This window comes from Podarcis gaigeae (genome assembly GCF_964106915.1).
Source record: "Podarcis gaigeae genome assembly, chromosome: 18".
NCBI classification, from domain to species: domain Eukaryota; kingdom Metazoa; phylum Chordata; class Lepidosauria; order Squamata; family Lacertidae; genus Podarcis; species Podarcis gaigeae.
This window is the reverse complement of record NC_139696.1, coordinates 7899862-7909392: the sequence shown is the minus strand read 5'-3', so window position 1 is coordinate 7909392 and position 9531 is coordinate 7899862. Positions and strand designations below refer to the sequence as shown.

General features: G+C 48.4%; 1 protein-coding gene across 5 annotated transcripts in view; it reads right to left on the bottom strand.

Moving 5' to 3' along the window:
• LOC310835552 (vomeronasal type-2 receptor 26-like) overlaps positions 1-3098 on the bottom strand; it is a gene marked incomplete at its 5' end in the record, with an annotated part of 84076 nt that extends 80978 nt beyond the window's left edge. For all 5 annotated transcript variants that reach the window (XR_014559699.1, XR_014559700.1, XR_014559701.1 and 2 more), the window contains 2 exons: positions 2305-2462; positions 2918-3098. The remainder of the gene's footprint in view (positions 1-2304; positions 2463-2917) is intronic.
• Positions 3099-9531: the final 6433 nt, after the last annotated feature.

Sequence of the window (9531 nt, the reverse complement as noted above, 5' to 3'; positions counted from 1 at the left end):
CCCTTCCTTCCCTCCTCCGTGGCTTGCTTTGAAACAGCAAAGCGGGAGAAGAGCCGCTGAGTGGGGAGGAGAGAGGGACAGAGAGCCTGCTTGCTTTAAAGGAGCAAAGCGGGAGAGGAGAAGAGCCGCTTACACGAGTGTAAGCGGCTCCTGTCCGGTTGACTCCTTTAAAGCAAGCAGGCTCTCTGTCCCTCTCTTCTCCCCACTCAGCTGGCTAAATAGCAGCAAAGTTTTTCAGCGAGCTGGGGAGGAGGGAGAGAAGCAGAGCCTGCTTGCTTTAAAGGAGCAAAGCGGGAGAGGAGAGAAGCCTTCTCCTCTTATACCCCTCTTCTGCATTATTAACAGCATCCTTCTCCACTCACCCCACGCGTGTTCCTTGTCCATTGAGTGCTTTTCCTTCCCTCCCCACTTAAAACGTGGTTACAAAGCATGGATCCACATGGATCCTCAGGAATTTTGCATTGGGCTACCCCAAACTCACCGTCAGATCACATGTCTGTGGTCACAGCATGAACCACAAAAATCATATATCCACTGTTTCGTTTAGAATATTTTTTTTCTTGTTTTCCTCCTCTAAAAACTATGTGCGTGTTATGGTCGGGTGCGTGTTATAGAGCGAAAAATACGGTAATATCTATCCAGCTCGCACAAGGTAATTAGAGGCTGATTATGGGGAGTATATCAGTCTCCCTTCATCTCTCCGGGGGGAGAGATGCCGTTTTCACCCGCTGTTGCCATAAATCACCCCCAAGTTCGGAAGAAGGAGGTGCATAACCCTTGGCGGGCCTCAGAACTCCTCCGAAGCTGCTTCCAGAAGCGAAACTAGTTGCGTTACTTAAAAGGAAAAAAATTGGAAAAGATAACGCGCATGCTTCAAGAGAGGCAGGAGCTTTTTATCTGCTAACAATTTTACCACTGAAAGGAAGAAGACTGAGACGGACTGAGAAGGAAGATTACATCAAAGTACTACAAATATGGTATGTGGAATGGAATGCCGGAACTAAGGTGGGGTGACTTTTTATTTCTTTTGCTCTATGTGATTACTAATAACCCTCCCTCTGAAGATCTGTCACAGAAATAAATTGCAAAAGGGACTAAAAATGAATTGTGTGGGAATAATTATGAACTTAAAGGTTTTACTCTGTGAAGGATTTGGAAAGAAGAAGGGCTCTCTCTTGTGACGCAGTAAGAATGGAAACTTGATAAGAGACCTGTGTTGTTGGAGTTGGTCTTGGGGAGGGCGAGTCAACGATATATTATTTTCGAGGAGATTGGAAGGGGCAGCCCTCCTGCAAAAAGACTAATTTACGATGCAACAGGTCGGAAAAGCTAAAGAGCGAGTTTCTAGACTGTATTTCATCGGAACGACAAAAATGGCGAAGCGGAAAGGACTTTTGGAGGAGAGTGATTTACGAGAGAGCAGCACAAAGCCCACACAGAAATACAAATAAGACTGTCTTTTTCAACCCACTTGCGGAGCATATCGGAGGAAAATGGAAAGGAAAATGAGTAATGACAAGTATTGAGAAGAGGAGACTGGAAACATCATTCTTAATATGGAAGCAGAACAAATATTCGAGGATTGGACTCCTGCCAATCAAGAAGCATGGGTACCCCCCAGAAAAATTTACAATTTGGAAAACAATTGGATTATATGATATGTATTGTTATAATTTGGACTAATTGATTTGATGTGTTTAATTTGGAAATATGAAATTTAATAAAAAAAAATAAAAAAAGAAATAGGGTTAGGGGCGGGTGAGGCAAGCGGGAGGAGAGGGGAGAGGGAACTCTGGCGCTCACGGGAGTGGCAGGCCGCCTACGCCAATCCGGAAGAGTCATTGTGAAAGGAGGTGGGGCGAGTAGAGCTGAAGAAGGCAATGGATCACGAAAGGCAGCAGTGGAAAGCGGGGAGAGGTGGGGCGGGGTTTAGTGGGGAGTGGTCACGCCCACTAGGCTGGGCAAGGCAAAGCTGGGAGGAGCCTCTGGCTTGACTTACTTAATTATTATTACTAATATTAATTAGTAATAAAATATTAATTTGGGGGAATGTATATTATTATACATATGCGCCTCCTCCCCTCGCTAGTATCCGCCCCAGAGCCGCGGCAAAGGTGTAAAAGAGCCACATGCGGATCCGGAGCCGCGGGTTGCAGACCCCTAATCTAGTGTAACAACAACAACCATTTATTTATACCCCACCCATCTGGCTTGGTTTCCCCAGCCACTCAGGGTGGCTCCCAATAGAATATTAAAAAGACGATAAATACATCAAGCATTAAAAACTTCCCTGAACAGGGCTACCTTCAAATGTCTTCTAAAAGTCAGGTAGTTGTTTATTTCCTTGACATCTGCTGTTAGGGCGTTTCACAGGGCGGGCGCCACCACCGAGAAGGCCCTCTGCCTGGTTCCCTCTTTGTGGCACAGGTCATCATCCGATGAATTTGGAGCTTCATTTATTTCTGTGATTATAATTAAAGAAAATATGCATTTTAAAAGTATCGCACCTTGATTGTAATATTAAGAATGCACTTAAAATTACTACTCACAACAATGAATAAGTGACTGCAATGCACACATAGTTAAGCAGCATAAATATGTGTGAACAATGTTCTTAAAAACATTTGTTAACCAAGTCTAATATTACTATCTTTCTTATTGTGATTATTATTACTTATATTGCTACAAATCCCAGTGGCTTACAAGACTGAGCTCTATTCTGCCTTGGTCAGACGCCACCTGGAATACTATCTCCAACTCCGGGCACCACAATTTAAGGATGTTGACCAATGAGAAGGAACCCCTCACCCCCCAGAGAGATGCCGGCTCAAAGAGCCCCCTGAGCTTAGACTACGAAACCTCTGAGGGTGTGCAGAGTGCAAATCCCCCCAGGGGCCCCTCTCTCTCCCGGGCCCACCTGGGGGCCCTGCCCCTGCCAGCCTCTCCGGCCTCTGAGGGCGTGCAGAGTGCAAATCCCCCAAGGGGCCCCTCTCTCTCCCAGGATCACCTGGGGGCCCTGCCCCTGCCAGCCTCTCCGGCCTCTGAGGGCGTGCAGAGTGCAAATCCCCCCAGGGGTCCCTGTCCCTGCCAGCCTCTCTGGCCCTTGGGGGACTCTGCCCAGCTGGACGGGCTGCAGGCGCTGGTGTCCCTGGCGGACGAGGAGGGTCACTTGGCCGGGCCTTTCTATGCCCTCAGAGGGGAAGGGGCCACCTCCAAAAGGCCCTGCGACTCCCGCCAGCCTCCGCCAGCACGGTCCACACTGGGGGAGGGGCAGACTTCCCAGCATGCATTGCCAGCTCTGTCAGGCCAATGGTCGATTCCCAGCATCAATAAATTTGAAATTTACTGGTTTTCCCAGTGTATAACCAAATAAATCAATCTCATGGTGTCTTTTGTTCGGTTTCACTTATTAGCTTTATGGATAAATAAACCTCTATTAGGTTTCATTTCCCTCACGTCCTTCTTCCCAGCATGCTTTGCTGCCCCTTCTTCTCACAAACAAGGATCCTGTTTCCTGTAATTGAAATTTACTTTTTTTCCAATGTATAACTAAATAAATAAATCTGGGGGCCCCGCCCCTGCCAGCCTCTCCGGCCTCTGAGGGCGTGCAGAGTGCAAATCCCCCTAGGGGCCCCTCTCTCTCCCGGGGGCCCTGCCCCTGCTAGCCTCCCCGGCCTCTGAGAGCGTGCAGAGTGCAAATCCCCCAGGGGCCCCTCTCTCTCCCGGGGGCCCCGCCCCTGCCAGCCTCTCCGGCCTCTGAGGGCGTGCAGAGTGCAAATCCCCCCAGGGGCCCCTCTCTCTCCCGGGGGCCCCGTCCCTGCCAGCCTCTCCGGCCTCTGAGGGCGTGCAGAGTGCAAATCCCCCCAGGGGCCCCTCTCTCTCCCGGGGGCCCCGCCCCTGCCAGCCTCTCCGGCCTCTGAGGGCGTGCAGAGTGCAAATCCCCCAGGGGCCCCTCTCTCTCCCGGGGGCCCTGCCCCTGCTAGCCTCCCCGGCCTCTGAGAGCGTGCAGAGTGCAAATCCCCCCAGGGGCCCCTCTCTCTCCCGGGGGCCCCGCCCCTGCTAGCCTCCCCGGCCTCTGAGAGCGTGCAGAGTGCAAATCCCCCAGGGGCCCCTCTCTCTCCCGGGGGCCCCGCCCCTGCCAGCCTCTCCGGCCTCTGAGGGCGTGCAGAGTGCAAATCCCCCAGGGGCCCCTCTCTCTCCCGGGGGCCCTGCCCCTGCTAGCCTCCCCGGCCTCTGAGAGCGTGCAGAGTGCAAATCCCCCCAGGGGCCCCTCTCTCTCCCGGGGGCCCCGCCCCTGCCAGCCTCTCCGGCCTCTGAGGGCGTGCAGAGTGCAAATCCCCCCAGGGGCCCCTCTCTCTCCCGGGGGCCCCGTCCCTGCCAACCTCCCCGGCCTCTGAGAGCGTGCAGAGTGCAGCTGGATGGGCTGGCTGCAGGCGCTGGTGTCCCTGGCGGAGGAGGAGGGGAAGGGGCCACCTTCAGAAGGCCCTGCGACTCCCGCCAGCCTCCGCCGTGGGCGCCGTCCAGGCTGCTGAGTGATGGCAGTTGCAGCCGAGTTCCCAGCATGCACTGCCAGCTCCCTCAGGCCAACGGTCGATTCCCAGCATGCCCCAAACTGTGGTTTTGGATTAATTTAAAATTTAACTGTTTTTTCCAGCGTATAACCAAATAAATAAATCCCAAGGTGTCTTTTGTTCGGTTTCACATATGAGCTTTATTGATAAATTATACTTTCTTAGGTTTCATTTCCCTCACATCCTTCTTCCCAGCATGCATTGCTGCCCCTTCTTCTCACAAACAAGTATCCTGTGTCCTATAATTGAAATTTACCCATTTTCCAATGCATAACTGAATAAATAAGCCCCAAGATGTCTTCTGTCAGGCTTCACGTATTAGCTTTATTGATAAATTATCCTTTGTTAGGTTTCATTTCATTTTCCTCACGTCCTTCTTCCCAGCATGCTTTGCTGCCCCTTCTTCTCACAAATAAGGATCCTGTTTCCTATCATTTTATTTTTCTCTAAACGTATTTGGATTCTTCCATTTAAACTTGATGGAGGGGCAGAGCGATGGAAAAAGAGACAAGGCTTTTCCTCACAGCCTTTCCCTAGCCCTTCCCAGGCTGCACTGCGCAACCTTCCTCCTGGCGTGCTAATAAACTAATAATAATCAATTATTATACTAATAAACCCACATAACCCAGGAAGCCTCCAAGAGACCTCGTCCTTTTCCTCATTCCCTTGGAGGCACCTAGAACGGCTTCCCCCTTTTCCTGACATCCCACGGCTCCTGCACCCTGAACAGCTGTTGCTAAAATGGCCTTGGCCACCCGCCAGTTGTTTTACCTGCAATTTAGAGCTCCAAAAATGCTTTAAATGCATGTTGTGGCTGTGATTTTTATAGTGCTTTTAATATTCTGTTGGGAGCCGCCCAGAGTGGCGAGGGAAACCAATATTATTATTATTATTATTATTATTATTATTATTATTATTATTTCTCATCGCCTTGATTGCAATGGAACCTAAAGCAGACCCATTGAAATGCAATTCTTAACTTGGTTTCAGGTTTACACCAACCATTCTTCTTTTCGCAGTTGAGACGTTATTTCTGACCATTCACTTTGTTCTGATTGGTACCTGATTGCTAAACTCATTCTTTAACGTCATCTGAATCTCTTGCTATTGGTTTATATATACAGTGGTACCTCGGGTTAAGAACTTAATTCGTTCCGGAGGTCCGTTCTTAACCTGAAACTGTTCTTAACCTGAAGCACAACTTTAGCTAATGGGGCCTCCCACTGCTGCCGCGCCACCGGAGCACGATTTCTGTTCTCATCCTGAAGCAAAGTTCTTAACCCGAGGTAATATTTCTGGGTTAGCGGAGTCTGTAACCTGAAGCGTCTGTAACCCAAGGTACCATTGTAAAAGCAAAATCATACCCAATCAAACAAGGTTCAGTAACGCAATCATCAAAATTATTAGAATGCAGTGGTACCTCGGGTTAAGTACTTAATTCATTCCGGAGGTCCGTTCTTAACCTGAAACTGTTCTTAACCTGAAGCACAACTTTAGCTAATAGGGCCTCCCGCTGCCGCTGTGCGATTTCTGTTCTCATCCTGAAGCAAAGTTCTTAACTATTTCTGGGTTAGTGGAGTCTGTAACCTGAAGCGTCTGTAACCCGAGGTAGCACTGTATGTATATAAATTCAGAACATTATTGTAAAGGTACAAGAAAGGAGGTTCCAAACATCAGGAAAAACTTTCTGATAACGACGACTTCCGAATACAACATAGAAGACGCAGAGAGAAGCCCCGAACTGTTATGTACTGAGTTGAATAGGATCCAAAATGCAGCAGTCTGATTGGTCCTAGAACAATAGGATCCAAAAGACAGCAGTCTGATTGGTCCTAGAACAATAGGATCCAAAAGACAGCAGTCTGCTTGGTCCTAGAACAATAGGATTCAGAATGCAGCAGTCTTATTGGTCCTAGAACAATGCAGCAGTATGATTGGTTGGCAGGAACCACCCAATCATGCTCCAGATAGAAGTGAATCCACAACCTGATTGGCTTACAGTAGACTTCCAGAATTAGCCAATCATGTGCAGCCCATTGTGTAAATAATGTATATAAAGCAGAGACTTTGAGGGGACTTTCATTCATTCCTCCTCACCACTATGAGCTGAATAAAGAGCATGAAATCACTTTGCGACTCTGAGTATATTTCACAAACAATGGGGGCTCCTCCTTTTTCAAAGTTTCTCCAGGTTACCCCCAACACCTTGTTGGAAGCATCACACACGTGCCATGAACATGCCATAGAACAGGTGTGGTACTGGGGTGAAAACTGATGTCGTGTCAATCAAAAATGTAAGACAGAGGGAAATGCATCTCGGACCCTCCAGACCATGTCAAGTACCCCCCCCCCTTTGTCTTTCCAGGCATTCCAATACAGTGGTACCTCGGTTTAAGTGCTTATTCGTTCTGGAGGTCCGTTCTTAACCTGAGTCTGTTCTTAACCTGAAGCACCACTTTAGCTAATGGGGCCTGCTGCTGCCACCGCGCCGCCGGAGCCCGATTTCTGTTCTTATCCTGAAGCAAAGTTCTTAACCTGAATCACTATTTCTGGGTTAGCGGAGTCTGTAACCTGAAGCGTATGTAACCTGAAGCATATGTAACCCGAGGTACCACTGTATTATTATTATTACCCTGCCCATCTGGCCGGGTTTCCCCAGCCACTCTGGGCGGCTCCCAACAGAATATTAAACTACTACTACTACAGTGGTATCTCGGGTTAAGTACTTAATTCATTCCAGAGGTCCGTTCTTAACCTGAAACTGTTCTTAACCTGAAGCACCACTTCAGCTAATGGGGTCTCCCGCTGCCGCCGGAGCACGATTTCTGTTCTCATCCTAAAGCAAAGTTCTTAACCTGAAGCACTATTCCTGGGTTAGCGGAGTCTGTAACCTGAAGCGTATGTAACCTGAAGCATATGTAACCTGAGGTACCACTGTACAGTGGCACCTCGGGTTAAGTACTTAATTCATTCCAGAGATCCATTCTTAACCTGAAACTGTTCTTAACCTGAAGCACCACTTTAGCTAATGGGGCCTCCTGCTGCTGCCGTGCTGCCGGAGCCCGATTTCTGTTCTCATCCTGAAGCAAAGTTCTTAACCTGAAGCACTACTTCTGGGTTAGCGGAGTCTGTCACCTGAAGCGTATGTAACCTGAAGCATATGTAACCTGAGGTACCACTGTACATGGAGACCGGGAGGACATTGTTTCCTGGGTGGGTTTGTGTTCGACCCTCGAAAGTCAGGATGGAGGGCTTAACCCTTATGCAATAGGGCAGGTGGGGACGTGACCATAAGCTTTGGATATTAGGGCAATGCCAGGCTTAGCCCCAAGCCCCTCCTCGGATGGCCACCTTTTCCCTGAATAAGCAACCTTGGCAGGATCAAAACCCGTCCCTGGAATGATTTATTATGAATTTCTAAAGATTCCTACTAAATGGAGGGTACGTTTCTGAGCACAATTCAAAGTGTTGGTGCTGACCTTGAAAGCCCTAAACGGCCTCGGTCCTGTATATCTGAAGGAGCGTCTCCACCCCCATCGTTCTGCCCGGACACTGAGGTCCTGCTCCGAGGGCCTTCTGGCGGTTCCCTCACTGCGAGAAGCCAAGTTACAGGGAACCCGGCAGAGGGCCTTCTCGGTGGTGGCACCCGCCCTGTGGAACGCCCTCCCACCAGATGTCAAAGAGAATAACAACTACCAGACTTTTAGAAGACAACTGAAGGCAGCCCTGTTGAGGGAAGCTTTTAATGTTTGATGTATCATAGCATTTTAATATTCTTTTGGAAGCCGCCCAGAGTGGCTGGGGAGGCCCAGCCAGATGGGCGGGGTATAAATAATAAATTATTATTATTATTATTGTTGTTGTTGTTGTTGTTGTTGTTGTTGTTGTTGTTGTTATTCAAATGCAGCCCGTTCGTGTCAATGGCTTCTTCGCCCTTTCGCTCTTCCCTGCTTTGGCAGCTGCAGTACCAGCGCAGCCGTCGTTAGAGGGCGATGTTTCGCAACCTCTCATGATCCCGCGCATCTGATCGCCAAAGGAAAGAGGGCGCTGTCAGGAAGGGCGCTCGTTGATTGGTCAAGCACTTTATGAATGGGGGAAAGGAGGAAACGAGGGGGATCGCTGTACGCTACACTGCACGGGTTTGATCTACAGACGTGCATGTCTGCAACACGTGCAAAGAGTCGGCGAGCAAAAACACAGGATCAAAATTCAGGGCGCCACTGGCGAAGTCTGTCCTCCATTCTTTTATAATATTTATTACTTTTCCAACAATTTAAACACTACAAAAAAGAACAATACAAAACGAAAGAAGAACTATACAATACAATACAATACAAAAACACTACATAACACTGACACAATAAACTAACAAAACAAAACAAAAACAGTTTGAAACACATCAAGCAATTTCAATATCTTATCTTTCATTCACTTATTTCCACGACCTCCTCACACCTCCCTTTTTGTATTCCACTTCTATTAATTGTTTCAGCAATTCCTTTCCATCTTCCCTGTTTTCCATCCTATAATTATCTTAACATATTCTAACCTTATATTTTCCTTTAATACTCTATTAATCTATTTATACTTAATTCCTTATAACATTTGTACTAAAGCCATATAACTTCATTCCCACATTTTTCTAACATTCAAGTCCTCCGTTCTTTTCTCCGCTTACAACCTCCCTGATTTCAGAATGGGGGAGGGTCACATTTATAAGCCCCCCAATGGACCAGCAAGGGCATCAGACCCCCCACCAATTTAAACCCAGAGGGGAGGAGAAGCCAGGACGCAAGCCGCCCCCTCCCCTCAGCTGGAAGGGGCCTTTAAAATGGGGAGGGGCCAGAGTCACAGACTTTAAATCCCCTAAGCTATTGGCCTGAAGCTCAACATCCAAAAAAAACGAAGATCATGGCCACTGGTCCCATCACCTCCTGGCAAATAGAAGGGGGAGAAATGG